This window comes from Takifugu flavidus, unplaced genomic scaffold (assembly GCF_003711565.1).
Source record: "Takifugu flavidus isolate HTHZ2018 unplaced genomic scaffold, ASM371156v2 ctg713, whole genome shotgun sequence".
NCBI classification, from domain to species: Eukaryota; Metazoa; Chordata; class Actinopteri; order Tetraodontiformes; family Tetraodontidae; genus Takifugu; species Takifugu flavidus.
In genome coordinates, this window is record NW_026622323.1 from 1 (window position 1) to 5,000 (window position 5,000).

The 5,000-nt window shown below is 55.3% G+C and overlaps 1 pseudogene; it reads left to right on the forward strand.

Annotated features, from left to right (window-relative positions):
• Positions 1-161: 161 nt before the first annotated feature.
• Positions 162-5,000, forward strand: part of LOC130521132 (dedicator of cytokinesis protein 3-like) — a 10,094-nt pseudogene continuing 5,255 nt past the window's right edge.

Here is a 5,000-nt window from a genome sequence, read left to right on the forward strand (position 1 = left end):
CATGTGACATACGTCAGGAGGAATGATGTCATGTGACCATGTGACATACGTCAGGAGGAGGAATGGTGTCATGTGACCACGTGACATACGTCGGGAGGAAAGATGTCATGTGACCATGTGACATACGTCAGGAGGAGGAATGATGTCATGTGACCACTTAAACCAACTTTCTGTTCTTCTGGACTTGGTTCTTTAGTGAGAAGTTCCTGGTGCGGTTGAACAAAAATGGAGGTCCAAAGAATCCAGAGAAGGTGGACAGACTGTCAACGCTCTTCACGGTAACACACACACACACACCACCCACACACCCACACACACAAACACACGCACCCACCACACCCACACACACCACACACACACACACACACACACCAACACACCACACCACCACACACACACACACGCAGGATGCATGTTTCTGCCATGTCTGTGAGCAGCTTCCTCTTCGTGTTGGTCCACGATGATGATGATGATGATGATGATGATGATGATGATGAGGATGATGATGATGATGAAAGGGAGCGGCGTGGCGTCCCTCACAGGTCACTTGTTGGCCTTTAAAGCTCCTGGGGACTAAAGTGTGTTTCCTGTGGTTCCTGTGTGTGGCTGCAGGACCTGAGCAACAAAGACATGAAGAGAGACCTCTACATCATCTCGCAGGTCATCAGAACCGGTAAGACTGGTCCAGCTCATCCACAACACTTCCTGGTCCAGCTCATCACACACACACTTCCTGGTCCAGCTCATCCACACACACAACTTCCTGGTGCAGCTCATCCACACACACACTTCCTGGTCCAGCTCATCCACACACACTTCCTGGTCCAGCTCATCCACACACACACTTCCTGGTCCAGCTCATCCACACACACTTCCTGGTCCAGCTCATCTCCCCACACACCATCCTGGTCCAGCTCATCCACCACACACACTTCCTGGTTCAGCTCATCCCCACACACACTTCCTGGTCCAGCTCATCCACACACACACACTTCCTGGTCCAGCTCATCCCCACACACTTCCTGGTCCAGCTCATCCACCACACACTTCCTGGTCCAGCTCATCCCACACACACTTCCTGGTCCAGCTCATCCCCACACACACTTCCTGGTCCAGCTCATCCACACACACTTCCTGGTCCAGCTCATCCACACACACACTTCCTGGTCCAGCTCATCCACACACACACTTCCTGGTGCAGCTCATCCCCACACACTTCCTGGTCCAGCTCATCCCCACACACACTTCCTGGTGCAGCTCATCCCACACACACTTCCTGTCCAGCTCATCCCCACACACACTTCCTGGTGCAGCTCATCCACACACACACTTCCTGGTCCAGCTCATCCACACACACACTTCCTGGTGCAGCTCATCCACACACACTTCCTGCTGCAGGACGCATGTTGCTGAGCGACAGCAGGAAGGCTCCGCCCCCCCTGGTCCAGTACCGGCGCCCCTACGGCTGCGCCGTCCTCGCCATGAGCGACGTCCTGCAGAGCATCGCAGAGACCAGAGAGGAGAAGGACTTTGTCCTGAAGGTCTACACGTATGTGCCGGCACGCCACACGAAACAGTCAGTCAGGGAGGGGAAACAGTCAGTCAGTGAGGGGAAACAGTCAGTCAGTGAGGGAAACAGTCAGTTAGTGAGGATAAACAGTCAGTCAGTGAGGGGAAACAGTCAGTCAGTGAGGGAAACAGTCAGCCAGGGAGGGGAAACAGTCAGTCAGTGAGGGAAACAGTCAGTTAGTGAGGTAAACAGTCAGTCAGTGAGGGGAAACAGTCAGTCACTGAGGGAAACAGTCAGCCAGTCATTAACGGGCTCCTGGAGGTCAGGGGTCACCTGGTGTTTTAGCTGCTCGCTCAGACGGATCTAACTGAACTAGAGTAAAGCTCAGTCAGCAGCCGTTTCCATGGTTACGTGTGTGGTGAATCAGGCATTTGTTCCGCAGGTGTAACAACGAGAACGAATGGTACCAGATTCATGAGAACATCATCCGCCGGTCCAGCACCAAATACACGGCCCCCAGCACCAACTACGGTAGGAGACCCACCCTGACTGGCCCTGGCCCGACGGGTCAGAACAGCACCTCCGATGTTGCTCAGAAGTTCTGAGGGGTCTTCAGCTGCTGTGATGTCACTTCCTCTTGCAGGTCTCATCATCTCTCTGCAGCTGCTGCGTGGCGACATGGACCATGTCCGCCGGGAGAACCCGCTCATTTTCAGCAGGGGCGTGGCCATCAGCCGCAAACTGGGCTTCCCCGACGTCATCATGCAGGTGAGTCGCGGCTCGCCGCACCCCCGGACCTGAGGAGCCTCCCAGGAACCTCCCGTTACTCTGCCCTGTCCTGAGACGGTGGGAATCAGAGCTAGCCTGATGCTAACACTGATGTCTCCATGAGTTCCTCAGCATTGTCGTTAGTTTGAAGCCGATCTGGAGGTCAGGATCATCCTCAAACGTGCTCCTCAACGTTGCTCAATATCTGTGTTGTGGTGTGTGTGGACCACTGATCTGACCGGGTGGGGAACCTTCTCAGGTGACGTCCGTAACGACCTGTACCTCACCCTGGAACGAGGGGACTTTGAGCGAGGAGGAAAGAGCGTTCAGAAGAACGTTGAGGTCACTGTTTACGTCATCTATGCTGATGGAGAGATCCTCAAGGTAAGGACCCATCACTGGCCAGCAGGTGGCGCCGTCACCGGTCGTGGCTGAGCAACACGGCCGCTGCTCTTAAAGTAGAATCGTCTTATTTACACCTGTTGGAGCCGAAGCTCTGGTGCTGAAGCTCCGGTGCTGAAGCTCCGGTGCTGAAGCTCCGGTGGTTGAAGCTCCGGTGGTTGAAGCTCTGGTGCTGAAGCTCTGGTGCTGAAGCTCTGGTGGTGAAGCTCCGGTGCTGAAGCTCCGGTGCTGAAGCTCTGGTGGTTGAAGCTCCGGTGCTGAAGCTCTGGTGCTGAAGCTCCGGTGGTTGAAGCTCCGGTGCTGAAGCTCTGGTGGTTGAAGCTCCGGTGCTGAAGCTCTGGTGGTTGAAGCTCTGGTGCTGAAGCTCTGGTGGTTGAAGCTCTGGTGCTGAAGCTCCGGTGGTGAAGCTCCGGTGGTTGAAGCTCCGGTGCTGAAGCTCCGGTGCTGAAGCTCCGGTGCTGAAGCTCTGGTGCTGAAGCTCTGGTGGTTGAAGCTCTGGTGCTGAAGCTCTGGTGCTGAAGCTCTGGTGGTTGTCCCTCCAGGACTGCATCAGTCTGGGTTCAGGGGAGCCCAGCGTGCCTGAGCACAGGTCCTTCGTGCTCTACCACAACAACAGTCCCAGATGGAGCGAGGTCCTCAAGCTGCCCATCCCCATCGACCGCTTCAGAGGGTCTCACCTCCGTTTTGAGTTCCGACACTGTTCCAGTGAGTCCACAACATGATGGCACCAGTTCACCTGATGGTCTGAAGGAGACCTTCTGCTGGTCTCCCTGTTGGAGGCCCAGGAAGCAGCTCTCAACTCCAGCCTGTGTGTCTCTACAGCCAAGGACAAAGGGGAGAAGAAGCTGTTTGGTTTCACCTTCACGCCGCTGATGAGGGAGGATGGAACCACCCTGTCGGACGAGAGCCACGAACTTTACGTCTACAAGGTCCGACGCTAGGGCAGCGCACGTGTGCTCGTGCACCACTCGGATGGCTGACAACCAACGCGTGTGTGTGTGTGTGTGTGTGTGTGTGTGTGTTGTGTGTGTGTGTGTTTGTGCGTGTGTGTGTGTGTGTGTGTGTGTATGCGTGTGTGTGTGTGTGTGTGCCTCAGTGTGATGAAAACACCACCTTCAGCAACCACGCCCTCTACCTGGGCCTGCCCTGCTGCAGAGAGGACCTCAGCAGCTGCCCCAGCGCCCCCTCCAGCCCGGTCTTCCAGCGCAGCACCAAAGAGACCTTCTGGATCTCCACGCAGCTCTCGTCCACCAAGCTGACGCAGAACGGTACCGGCGGGCGCCCCAACGTCCAGGTTTGTGGAGCTCCTGTAGCCTAACGCTGCTGTTGCCGTGTTCCAGCGGACCTCCTGGCGCTGCTCAAGTGGAAGGCCCATCCGGAGCGGGTGGTGGACATCCTGGGACGGCTGCGGCACGTCAGTGGGGAGGAGGTCGTGAAGGTGAGACCAAGCTGTGCTGAGGCCGTTCTTCTGCCCTGGGTGAGACGCCTGCTTCTTGTGTGTCCCACAGTTTCTTCAGGACATCCTGGACACCTTGTTCTCCATCCTGGATGACAACACGGATAAATACGGCCTCCTGGTCTTCCAGTCGCTGGTCAGTGGGCTCACATGGCAGTTTATCAGAAATAAAGAGCAGCTTCCAGTTTATAGGAAAATGTGTGTGTGTGTGTGTGTGTGTGTGTGTGTGTGTGTGTGTGTGTGTGTGTGTGTTAGGTGTTCATCATCAACCTGCTCAGAGATGGTAAATATTTCCACTTCAGACCAGTGATGGACACGTACATACACAAGCACTTCGCTGGTGCACTGGCGTACAAGTGAGTGTGGAGGCCACGCACACACACACACACACACACACACACTCACACACCACACACTCACACACGCACACACACACACACAACACACACACACACACACACACACAGGATGAAGAGGATGAAGATCTGAAGGTTTGGATCTTCCTGTGTTTGTTGATCTTGGTGTTCCAGGGAGCTGATCCGCTGTCTGAAGTGGTTCATGGACCGTTCTGCAGAGACGGTCAGACACGACCACACACAGGAGGCCATGAAGGTAAGAAACCATCCCAGCTGTTCCCAGACCTGTTCCAGACCTGTTCCCAGAACTGTTCCCAGACCTGTTCTCAGACCTGTTCCCAGGACTGTTCCCAGAACTGTTCCCAGACCTGTTCTCAGACCTGTTCCCAGGACTGTTCCCAGAACTGTTCCCAGGACTGTTCCCAGGGCTGTTCCCAGTTGGTTTCACAGATGTTCTTTTGGAGCTCAGACTCGCTCCAAAAGTTCTTGGTGACAGTTTTGGTTGGAA